Source organism: Filicampus tigris, chromosome 3, assembly GCF_054856515.1.
Source record: "Filicampus tigris isolate MCC_2025a chromosome 3, RoL_Ftig_1.0, whole genome shotgun sequence".
Classification (NCBI taxonomy): domain Eukaryota; kingdom Metazoa; phylum Chordata; class Actinopteri; order Syngnathiformes; family Syngnathidae; genus Filicampus; species Filicampus tigris.
In genome coordinates, this window is record NC_141219.1 from 31,305,901 (window position 1) to 31,318,858 (window position 12,958).

At 45.1% G+C, this 12,958-nt stretch overlaps 1 protein-coding gene and 1 pseudogene across 2 annotated transcripts in view; one reads left to right on the forward strand and one right to left on the reverse strand.

The window, feature by feature from the left end:
• The window catches only part of abhd17c (abhydrolase domain containing 17C, depalmitoylase), a 90,069-nt gene that overhangs the window by 29,504 nt on the left and 47,607 nt on the right, over positions 1–12,958 (forward strand). The window lies entirely within an intron of this gene.
• Positions 3–3,707, reverse strand: LOC147150643 (uncharacterized; annotated as a pseudogene). Its single transcript, XR_015086283.1, has 5 exons — positions 3,686–3,707; positions 3,035–3,160; positions 2,535–2,848; positions 2,167–2,307; positions 3–1,009 (listed from the first exon to the last, which is right to left on the reverse strand). The product of XR_015086283.1 is annotated as an uncharacterized LOC147150643 (transcript).

Genomic DNA, 12,958 nt, shown 5'->3' on the forward strand with positions numbered 1-12,958 from the left:
CAGGCTCGCTAATCACCTGTAACCCGACCTGCTCTGATGTGAACTGTCATGGAAAGCTCAAACAGTAATCTATATTTCTAGATGGTGCCTTCCCAGTTAGGGTGAAGGCCGTCCACCTTAAGCAGGTCGGGTCGGCCCCAGGACGAAGGCCAATTATCTAGAAACTGCAGTCTCTGCTCACTACAAAAGCTAGACAGCCACCGGTTAAGCGAGAATAATCTGCTAAACCTCTCATCATTGCCTCTCGCAGGCAAGGGGCCAGAGACAATTACTTGATGCCGGCTCATCTTTCTAGTGAGATCACAAGTCCTAGCTACGTTCTTCTTTGTGATCGCTGATTGCTTCATCCTAGTATCATTGGAGCCGACGTGTATCACTATGTCTGAGTACCTAGTGTTGTTTGCCCTGTGCTGATGTCTAGTCCTTTTGTGAGTCATCTCCCTAAGATTAGCTTCAACGTCGGGTGCTCTGGCCCCGGGAATACACATTACGATGGCTGGATTTTTAAGCTTAATGTTACGGGTAATAGAGTCACTTATTACTAAAGTGCGAGAGCCAGTAGACCGAGGTGGAATGGGACTAGATAACGGGCTGAATCTGTTATGCGTCTGAACAGGCTTGCCGCGATTAGCAGGCCACTTAGGGCTAATGCTAACCGGACTAGCAGGTTGGCTACAACCAATGCTAACAGTTGTGTCAGCCACAACTACGGTTACCACATTATTCTGCTCTAGCTGACGGATACGTCCCTCTAGCAGGGAAAGCCTTTCAATGAGACGTGTGCAAGTGATGCACGAAGACATAGTTGCGTGTTGTCACCCGGTGGATGAAGGCAGTTGAGCAGCCGAGGAAGCTCGCCGGTGTCCGAGTTGTTGTGTGGACGAGACTGATGGAATCGGCGATCCGCTGCTTACAAAAAATCTTCAGAGTAGTCTCAAAAAAAAGAAGAAACTGGTAGGATGCGGGGGGAAAAACATTCGCTCATTCGTCGTTCGTCTCTCCGGCAAATCTGCGGCGAGTCAGCACGGCGAGTCAGCACGGCGCGTTGAAACGTAGCAATACAGTAGTGAGTACGCAAGGTGAGGTGAAAAGTTATTGAAAACTTTTCATTTCATTTCGTATTGCCGTGGCGATGCGCGATTTGCAAAGAAACATGATGCTGCTTTTGAGGTTCTAAACCTGGGCCAAATCTCATTAAACTTTTCACACACATCAGCCTTGGCATGAAATCCATATTGTTGAGGTTTATTGTCCTTTCTGCTAATCCCCCAACATGTCCAGGGTTGTGAGGGCCCTTTAGAGCTACTTTCAGCTTGAGTTATGTATTGTAATTTTTGTTTTTCTGAATTCCCATTATAAATTGAGGATTTGTAATAGTGCGTTGTTAATTGTTCTGATGCTTGCCAATCTATGGATTGGGTCATTTATGTTTTGTTGTTCTGGTTTTCTGTTCTGCCGTAGATTTTTCTCTTTCATTTTTTGTTGTGTTTTTTCATTTATATGGTGTTCAACAACGCAGGTCGCTGATAGTGTAGTGGTACACACGCCTGAGTTGTGTGCGGGCAGCGTGGGATCGATTCCCGCTCAGTGACAGTGTCTATGTGTGCCCTGCGACTGGCTGGCGACCAGTTCGGGGTGTAGTCTGCCTTTGCCCATTGACGGCTGGGTTAGGCTCCAGCAACTCCCCGCGACCCTGTATAGGATAAGCGGTTTGGAAGATGACATGACATGACATGGTGTTCAACAAGCTTATAGTATTTTGAAATTTCATGTGTCATGTGTCATCTTCCAAACCGCTTATCCCATACAGGGTCACGGAGAGGTGCTGGGGCCTATCCCAGCCGTCAACGGGCGAAGGCAGACTACACCCCGAACTGGTCGCCAGCCAGTCGCAGGGCACACACAGACACCGTCACTGAGAGGGAATCGATCCCACGCTGCCCGCACACAACTCAAGCTTGTGTACCACTACACTATCAGTGACTGGTATTTTGACATTTGTTTTTCTGTTTTGCAACTCAAGACTACAGTTACCGGTGCAAAAATTATTTAAAAAAAAAAAAAAAAAAAAAAACTGAAAAAACTAGTAGCCAAATCATGGTTTAACCTATCAGTTAAAAAAACAACTTTCCAGTTACATTAATTAAAACAAATTTGGTTACTTACAGGCGGCACGGTGGTCGACTGGTTAGCACGTCCGCCTCACAGTTCAGAGGTCGTGGGTTTGATCCCGGCTCCGGCCTCCCTGTGTGGAGTTTGCATGTTCTCCCTGTGCCTGCGTGGGTTTTCTCCGGGTACTCCGGTTTCCTCCCACATTCCAAAAACATGCATGGTAAGTTGATTGGACACTCTAAATTGCCCCTAAGTGTGATTGAGTGCGCACGTTTGTCTCTGTGTGCCCTGCAATTGGCTGGCAACCAATTCAGGGTGTCCCCCGCCGACTGCCCGAAGACAGCTGGGATAGGCTCCAGCACGCCCGCGACCTTTGTGAGGATAAGCGGTATAGATAATGGATGGATGGATGGATTACTTACATGGCACAACTTGAAAAAGGCAGCAGGATCATCACCCAAAATGATAGCTTGCCCTCAAAAGCACATGCATCTCATGTCAGTCGGTTCAGTGGTCTGCAAAACAAAAGACAGAGGATCATAATGCAGTTCGCCAACCATTTTACGAGAAATTGTCATAAATTAAACAAAACTATTGGTCTAAACAAGAGCACAAAAAGGAGTTTAATCTTCCGCAGAAGTTCAGCCAAGATCTGGCCATTGAGGTCTCTCTTGGAGTGAGCTCTTGGTGCTTTCAATGTCCTCTTTGTGGCAGGGGAAGGCTTCAAAAATTACATCTGAAAAAGAAACAAGATGACAAAAACGTGTATTTTTCCTTTTCAAATGAACACTTAATTGCCCCTCAATAACTGCTGTTTACAATCACATTTAGGCACCTGTGCCATATAATTAGCGCGACTGCCAATACAAATCAAACGTAATTATGTGTAAAGTGTAACAAGTAAAAAAAATTAAGCACTTACTCGATCCTTGGTCTCGCCGCTGTCGAAGGCCGCCGCAGCGCACGCTCAGAGAACCAAGGTCTCGTCAAATGGCGACGAGGACGCAAATGGACGACGACCCGAAGTGGCGTATTTGTCTACAGCACTCTATTTCAAAGCAAGCAGAGACAATAGTAGTAACAATAAATGGAAATAAAATCGAGTGTTAGGATGTAAAACTATATATTTGGTCGTGTTTAACACAGCGAAACCAACGTGGATTCATCCAGGTTAGCTAACAAAGGGAGAGGGGTTGGGGCGGGGGGCGCAGGTGGATGACGAAACGAATTGGCTTATTACTTCACAAAACTCAACAAAAACACGGTATTTCAAACCAAGAAAAAAATAGTATTAACAATAAATAAGAATAAAATAAAGTGTTAGAACGTACAAGTATTTGGTCGTGTTTAACACGGCGAAACTAACACGGTTTAATCCAGGTTAGCTGGGGGTCGGAGGCGGGGGGGTTGGTGGATGTCCATAAATTATATTTACTTAAAAATAACTGTCCTTTGTTAGCAACGTCAATTTAAATTACGATAGATTAACACTTAAATTAACCCACACAGAGATATTTTAGTCTCCAATATGTTGAAGAAAAAAAACCCCACTGCCAAATAAAAAGCACTCCACCGTGAGAAAACGCTGCCCGGGTAATCAATTCAAGGTGGCAGATAACTTTTTTTCCAAGGCTTTCATTGGCCCAAGTACCAACCAATCACTGAGCCCCTCTTTATTTCGGCTTTGTTATTTCAGCTTATATTTATTAGTACGTTCGAAAATTGACTCAATTTGGTGGAATATACTTAAAATGAAAAGTAGTAGTAGTCCTTCAACATTTATGTACATTGTACATGCATTTTTAAGTAGAGATAATAGGGCTTAGAGTGTACAATTACAGTTACAATTATTGGTAACTATATTAAAACTCTTTTTATAATGAAATATACTAACTTTAAAGTCTTTATGAAATTTTTTTAGGTATTAAAATCTTTGAATGTTCAACAGCATATTGTAACGAATTGGGCTATCTGTGTTGTGGTCGGATTTGTGTTTTGCTGAGTTGTGATGTTTCCGAGGTTCATGAATACATTGTACGGTTATTGAGAGGAGCAGGAGAACGAAGGAGAGAGCTGTTGTAGTTTGTTTTAGGCTAAAAAGACTGCTTTCTTCCTCGTCTAAGAAACATTCAAAGTCGGATGATGTCGTTTTAAGTGTTACTATGTTAGACGTGCTACCTACAGCATAGCCTACAGCATCTCATGTAGCAATGTCGGGACAGAACTTTGGGACTTATACGCGTACCTTTACCCATTTTAACAGGACAGCCAGAATGTTCCCAAACAGGAGACCACAGTGTACGGGGGACCTTCGACCTCTGGCTTCTTTGCGTATTCGTTTGCTCCTCTTTAGTGCCGCCGCCCTCCTCTCCCGCATGCAACAATCAATAGCCGTGCGTAAGATCGCATTAATAATAAAAACTGATCAGAAACAGTACGCAAGGTGGACTGAACCGAACATGCCATACCGAAACATATTAATACACCCAAGTGTACCACGTGTACCGTTGCACCCCTAATATACATATATATATATATATATCCCTCCTTTGCACAGCGAGGGTGTAACAGTTTGTCACTGAAGGAGCTGTGGAGTGCTGTTAGAGTGCCCGGGAGGGGGTGGGCCGGGTTGTCCAGCATTGATGACAGTTTAGCCATCATCCTCCTGTCCCCCACTGAGTCCACCGAGTCCAGGGAGCATCCCAGGAATATATATATCAAATCTCTCCTTTGCACAGCAAGGGTGTAACAGTCTGTCACTGAAGGAGCTGTGGAGTGCTGTTAGAGTGCCCTGGAGGGGGTGGGTTAGGTTGTCCAGCATTGATGACAGTTTAGCCATCATCCTCCTGTCCCCCACTGAGTCCACCGAGTCCAGGGAGCAGCCCAGGACACACCCTCTTGACCAGTTTGTCCAGCCTCTTCTTGTTCCGGGACGAGACGTCGCCTGCCCAGGAGACTACTCCCTGGAAAATGACCGATGCAACCACCGAGTCATAGAAGTTCCTGAGGAGTGTCCCCTGAACCCCAAAGGACCTCAGTCTTCTGAGTAGGAAGAGTCTGCTCTGACCCTTCCTATAGAAACTGTGTTATCGCTCCAGTCCAGTTTATTGTTCAGATGAACACCCAGGTACTTGTAAGTTGAGACCCTCTCAACCTCTGTTCCCCAGATATTCACTGGTGCAGGTGCAGAGTGTTGGCGCCTACAGAAATCCACCACCATCTCTTTGGATTTCCCCACGTTGGTCAGGAGGCGATTCTGCTGGCACCAGTCCACAAAACCCTGAGTAAGTTCTCTGTACTCCCGATTGTCTCCATCTGTGATGGGCTGACAATCACAGAGTCGTCAGAGAACTTCTGCAGGTGACAGGTAGGGGTGTTGTAGTTGAAGTCCCAAGTGTAGAGGGTGAACAGGAAGGGAGCCAAGACAGTTCCTTGCGGGCCCCCCGTGCCGCAGAGGAGCACGTCAGACACACAGTCCTGTGTCCTCACATACTGTGGCTGGTTTGTGAGGTAGTCTTGGATCCACGTGGTGAGGTGGTGGGCCACTCCCGCTCGCTCCAGCTTGTCTCCCAATATGTTGGGCTGGATGGTGTTGAGAGCACTGGAGAAATCAAAGAACATAATCCTCACAGTGCTCCCAGCCTTCTCTAGGTGGGAGAGTGAAGTGTGGAGGAGGTAGATGACGGCATCATCCACACTGATGCCAGGCTGGTATACGAACTGTAGTGGGTCCACTGAGGAGCTCACCAGGGGCGGCAGGTGGACGAGGACCAGTCCCTCCAGGGTCTTCATCAGGTGAGACGTCAGCGCCACTGGTCTGAAACTGTTGAGCTCCTTTGGGTGGGGGTCTTTGGCACCAGGACTAGGCAGGATGTTTTCCACAGCTGGGGGACTCTGCCCAGCTTTAGGCTCAGGTTGAACATGTGCTGGACAATTCCACACAGCTGGTCTGTGCAGGATTTGAGGAGCGTTCAAAGAGGTTCAGCTCATTTTTCCACTGCAGGTCCCCCCAGCTCGGGTCTTGGGTTGTCAGTGGCCTGAGATGGTCTTCAGGCCCCTCCAGACTCCCCTGGCATTAATTAGCTGCAGCTGCTCCTCCATCCTCTTCCTGTAGGACTTTTTCCCCTCTCTGATCCTCCTCCTCAGTTGGCGCTCCACAATCTTGCGCTCCTCCTTGTTCTCCGACGCAAAAGTCCTCTTCTTCTCTTTCAGGAGAGCTTTAATGTCAGGTGTAATCCAGGGTTTGTTGTTGGAGGAACACCTTACTGTCCTAGTGGGTATGGTGTTCTCCATGCAGAAATTTATATAGTCTGGAACAGTGTCCGTTAGACTATTAATGTCTTCCCCATGAGCGTCGCTGAATACTTCCCACAGAGTTATACTGAAACAGTTTTTTAAGGCCTCCTCGGCCTCTCCAGACCATCTCTGAACTGTGGGGTCACAGCTGGCTGCCTGCAGACTAGAGGTTTTTACACAGGCTGGAGAGCCACAGGTTGTGATCAGCTTTGTCCAGCGGGGGGGAGGGGCAGTGATGTGTATGCCTCCTTGGTGTTGGCATAGAAAAGGTCCAATGTTTTATTGTCTCTGGTGTGGCAGGTGATATACTGTGTGAATGAAGGCAGAGCGAAGGAAGGAGGGTGCTATGTTTGTAGCCTGCTCACAGCTTCAGTCAAGGCATCACAGGCTTTATCGCTGTTGGCGGCGGGTGGGACGTACACGGTCACCGCGATCACATGACTAAACTCTTGTATGATATAAGATAAGAAGATAAGATAAGAAGGCCTTTATTGATCGCACAGTGGGGAAATGTTCAGTGTTACAGCAGCAAAGATATAGGTCACACAGAGACGGCGGCATAATGTAGCCATTAATGTATAAATAACATTAACGGCAAACAGTCAGTTTAGTGTGGTCTCATGCTGACAGGTAACAGCTCAGTATTCCTACTGCAGAGCTGTTATTCGTGATGTGCCCAGGATTATTGTTCAGATGAACACCCAGGTACTTGTAAGTTGAGACCCTCTCAACATCTGTTCCCCGGATATTCACTGGTGCAGGTGCAGTGTTGGCGCCTATAGAAATCCACCACCATCTCTTTGGATTTCCCTGCATTGATCAGGAAGCGGTTCTGCTGGCACCAGTCCACAAAACCCTGAGTAAGTTCTCTGTACTCCCTTACCGTAACTTTCTTGTAGGGCTGCTTGATTAAGCGATTTTGAACCATCACCGAATTTTCTGGATAAAACGATTTTAAAAACGTCCAAATCGGCAAGTTCGATTTTTTTATTTTTGGTGTAACTAAGCCACCGTAGTTTCCTCTGCATTTCTGCTTCCCTCCACGAGCGTGCAGTCCGATAACAACGACACTCAGAATTGAGTGAAGGTGTTCAGTTGTAAGTCGGCTTCTGTGTTAGGTTTTGTTCAGCTTCATCAAAGAAGATAGTTGTTCACACAGATATGTGCTGCCAAACATAGACAACGTTTGAGCAGCCTGGATGCGCAGCTGGGGCATTGTGTCGGGGAGGAAACGGGCAAACTCCACAGCACCCATAGTTTGCCCTCAGTGCACCATTGCATTGGAGGTCAATCAACTCCATTTGGAGGTTTGACGGTGAGCTTTCCACGTCAACAGCAAATGGATTACTGAGCAGTCCAAACCTGCTTTTTTGTGCTTCAAAGTTAGTGAGCATGCTAATTTTATCAGCAAACTGTGCGCTCAGGAACACATTGGTAGAGAGCTTCTCATGGTCTGGCGGGTAGGAAAGTGACTCAAGTTTTGTTCCGGCATCTGTGCCTCCCACTGAGTCAGTTTGGTTTTAAATGCCTTCACTGTACTGGACATATCAGAGATGACATGATCTCGACCCTGCAGCTGCAAGTTCATTGCATTCAGATGACTCGTAATGTCAACCAGAAAAGCCATTTCACACAAAAACTGTTCGTCTCTGAGTTGTGTTGTGTCTTTTCCTTTGCTCTCCAAGAACAGACAAATCTCCTCACGAAGCTCGAAAGCTCTTTGCAGCACCTTTACCTGGCTTAGCCATCGCACCTCAGTGTGATAGGGAAAATCACCTCAGTTTCTAACTCCGTCAGAAATGCCTTGAACTGGCGGTGATTTAAACCTTTGGCTCTAATAGTTAATGGTAAAAAGTTAACTGCGCGCGTGATGGTCCTCATTATATGTTCCATTTTCAAGGCTTACCATTCCTGGTGTATGATGCAATGGTAAGCTGTCAGCTCACCTGTGGCGTTTTCCTCCTGCATCTTCTCCCGTATCTTCGCCACCAGTCCACTCCTGTGACCACACATCGCAGGTGCTCCGTCGGTTGTCAAACCCACAAGTTTTTCCCAAGGCAGCTCCATCTCATTTACACATCGTGACACCTCTTCATACAAATCATGCCCTGTAGTTGTGCCATGCATAGGACGTAAAGCCAAAAACTCCTCTGTCACGCTTAGGCTGGAGTCCACTCCGCGGATGAAAATTGACAACTGGGCAATGTCAGAAATGTCGGCGGTCTCGTCCAGAATCTTTTCCCTTTTTCACAAGCTGCTCGTTTAGATTGATGTACAACTGGTCTACTCGCTCGGCAATGGTGTTTCTACTCAAGCTCACATTTATAAAGAGTTGCTTTTTTCCTGGGCAAACTTCGTCACAAACTTTAACCATACAGTTTTTGATGAATTCCCCCTCTGTAAAAGGCCGGGCTGATTTAGCGATCTCTTCAGCCAAAATAAAACTGGCCTTGACAGCAGCCTGGCTTTGTGAATTGGCTTTTTTGAACAGATCCTGTTGAGATTTGAGGCCTCGTTTTAATTCCTCAACCTTCTGTAGCCTTTGTTCCATATCCATGTTCTTGTTTTTGTCCGCGTGTTTCGTTTCATAATGACGTCTCAGATTATACTCCTTCGGTACCCCCACACTTGCTCCACAAAGAAGGCACACAGGTTTTCCAGCTACCTCCATGAACATGTACTCCAACTACTAACCTTGTTTGAAACCCCCGGTTCTCAGTGTCCACCTTCCGTTTTGCCATTTTTTATGTTTATCTGAAAGTTAACTTTACTGTTACGGTTAGAGACTGCTGTGCTAATAAATATTGAAATGAAGCGGTGTACTGCTCGGCGATTAAGCAGCGTACTGCTCGCCGTGTCACCGTTGCATTCTGGGAAATGGAGCTTTCTTGCGTGTAAAAGCTCTGGGCTGCCAGCTTGCCGCGGGCCGGTTCTAATGATAAATCAATATCATCTCAGGGGCCGTAGAATACCTTCAAAGTCAAGGCCCGTGGGCCGCATTGACTTTGACATATGTGATCTACACAATCAAAATGTGGTATGCACCTGTAACAAAAGAAGGAAGACCTTTTTTTTGCACTATAATGTAGTATCTTACAACAAACTTAATTATTTAATTTTGGGTTTTATTGGTATGTGATGCCGATAAGTGGCACATATGTTGTTTTTTTGTGTCGAGTGCTGATATTTCCCAGTTCATGAACGCATACTCCATTAGCAAGTGAGAAAGAAAGAGAAAGAGAGCAAGCGTGCGCTTCCCGCTTCGATGTCCACCACGCGCATGAACACACAGAGTTTTGGTTGTTAATAAACGCAAGTTTACTGAATAATTGCTTAATCATAGAAGATGCTACGATGTGTCAGCGTACCAAATAGGACATTGTGTTACAGCTTTGCATCAAACACACACCATAACACGTGTCAGCTAACTGGAGCTAGCTTCTAGACACAACTGTACCTATGTCAGATATGAAATCAGGCATAAGATATAACTTGCTTTCTTTTTTTAAATGAGCCGGTATCACCATCGTGCTGCCATGAAAGACAGGTTTGCATTGTATTGAGTATATTTGGTGAAATGCGCCGTAACTTTCGGACTCTGTTGCCAACATGAATTAGCCCTGACACTACTTTACCCACAATGCTTCTGTTTACATTAGATAGGACCCGCATTACCACCACTGCGCATGTGCCTTGCAGGAAAACAGCCAGCGGGAGAAGAGCGAGACGCGGCAGGCTCGAGAAAAAAAATGTGCCATATAAATATATAAATAAACGACGCTTCGATGATTAAAATTAATGGACGTCATCATGATTCGTCTACTAATTTTGGTCAAAGTTCATCTCACATCTCTTAAAATTAACTAGTTATAGTTCATAATTACCTTTTTTTTTAAACTAAGTGCATTTTTCCCAAAATGGTTAATTTTTCCAAAAATGAACTACCGGTAGTTCATAATTCTTCTGCAGGTACAGTGTGTGTTTACAATGTACCTGTTTTGGACACGCACGCTCACTTGGTACAGAAAATATTGTGCACATGCTATTGTTAGCTGGTTATTTACATATGATTTGACCCACCATTTAGTTGTTACATGTGTCAATGTTGGCAATAGGCATATTTTATTGTTTAACTCATCCGATTATGACTCTGAACTTCAGCGCGCTGTAGGCTTTGACTCTGAGAGGGAGGGAGCACCAAGCTTGTCAGACATGACACTCTGTTAACTCCCTTAACTTCCTTTGCACAATATCATCATATTGGAAACGTTGCCCTTAGGCGACTCATCATTCCATTTAACAAAGTTAAGCAATACTGATGGGCGACGTGCCAGTTGAGCACTTTGTTTTGGTATCAGCAAGTTCTGCTTCCAGTTTGTGGACGAGGCTCTGTAATGGGAAACTGAAAATTTAAAATGCAAACAATTCCGGAAATATCAGAACAAGAATCGTTTTTATTGACCATGTAAAAGAAAACAAGGAATTTGTCTCCGGTGGTATGGCACACTAGTAATGCAATAACAAGCACCTACGATAAACAAAGACATGGCATATAAATTTCGAAAATATTTCCATAATGTAAGGTTACTGTTGTGCAGTAGTACCACCCAATGACAGCTGTGCAACAAAGTAGAGAGTCACGAGAGCAGAGATAAAGTGATCAGTGGTGTGGTACTTTCATTACTATGACGGTTGTGCAGATGATGCAGATAATTGTTGCCCCATTTTTAAGTGGCCAGAAGCAGTACATGTTATTCAACTTTCGGTGTAAAATTTTGCAGAAAGTCCTTGAACGCTTTAAGGCACAAATGTCAAAGTCAAGGCCCGCGGGCCACATCCGGCCCACGAGAAGGTTTTCTATAGCCCCTGGGATGATATTGCTTTATTATTAGATCCGGCCCGCAGCAAGCCGGTGTGGGTAGCAGATCTGATCAGGTCCTTGGCGCCTGCCAAAAGACGTCACGCTTTAAAATATATTGTAGCGACTTCAAAGAACACATGCCGTCAGACGTAGTTGAATTATCATGTTTTTTATTAGACCTACTGGCTAATAAGGGCCGCAGCCGACGCCAATACAGTATGACAACCGTTCAGTCAAAAAAGAGCAACGGCTCTCCTGTTCGTAATCTGCTCCTCTCGCTCGCATGCCCTCCCATCCAGCAAGCCGCACGATGCGTTCATTAACCTTGAAAACTAAACACTTGGCAAGACACAAATTCGACCACAACACAGATAACCCAATTCGTTACACTATTTCTGTAATATATTTCTTTGCATCAATGTTTGCCACCCCATGGCTGTTCTACATGCTGACTGAAGACTTCACGTCACTTTCCGTGGCTTTCAGGATCGGATTGTGGTGAAAGGTTATTTGGAGTAAAACACACTTTATTAGAAATACTTCATGTTAGAAATCTCACGTTGTTTTATTATTAGTAATTGTTGGCATTTGATAAATTCATTGAGTTTCGATGTAGTCCTGAGATGTCCCACACTGTGAGCAGGCATTGAACGCTATTCGAGCGCTAAGTGTTGACAGCGAGTGACTTTTTTTTTGTCTCTCCTCCTTCGACACAGCCCGTAGTTTGTTCGTGCCAGCAAACTCAGTAGTTGCAGATTGCCCGTGTTTCACCACGTTTGTTGTTGTGTGTAAATGTTAAAAGGTGAGTTTAATAATTTAAGTTCGTGTCAGGTAACTGCTGTACATAATAGCCTTGATTTGTTCTCATGAGTGCATGTCATGTTGATGAACACTAGTTAGTTATTTTGGCTCATATGCTAACTATTCTAGTGATGAAACGTGTGAATGTGTATTGTATGTATTGTTTGGCTGATTAATTTCTTAATACAGTGAATTGTAACGTTTAGGCATATTGTTAACAATTGGCTATGCATTGGATGATCTTGCTAGGTTATTCTTGTCTGTGTTGTTGCAGACCACAATAAATAGAAAATAGAAAATAAATAGTGTGGAAGTGGAATACGGGCCTGTGTTTTCAGACAGGATCACCCACATTCATACCTTGCCACTCTAAAATAGTCAGAAGACATAATACCAATCATATGATCCTCTCCGTTTTACTTCACATTATGGACAGTTCATACAATGTTGCAGCCCGAGTCAACCAGAAAATTGTTTCCAGTTTGGCAGGAGCAAGCAACAAGCAATTGGAAGACTATGGTGAGTTTGCGAGGCTCACTGCATTGAATGACGTAAAGGCAGGCGCAGCAGCAGCAGCAACAATGCAACGGCAGCTAACTCAGCCCATGCTGACCAACTCAAACCCATACCAGCGCAACAGCCAAAAGGCAACGCAAATAACCAGTAAAATAATTAAATTTATCGGACTTGATGACCGACCATTCTCGGTGGTGGAAGACACCGGATCCCCCCGTCTGTTCACTGCGGTCAAGCAAGCCTCCACTCGAAAAAATCAAGTCAAGCCAGCCACCCCTAATTTTCCTTTATATCAGGCATTACGGTAATAGGTGGCTGAAAGCCCCCATCCATTATCTGTACCGCTTCTCCTCACAAGGGTCGCGGGGCGTG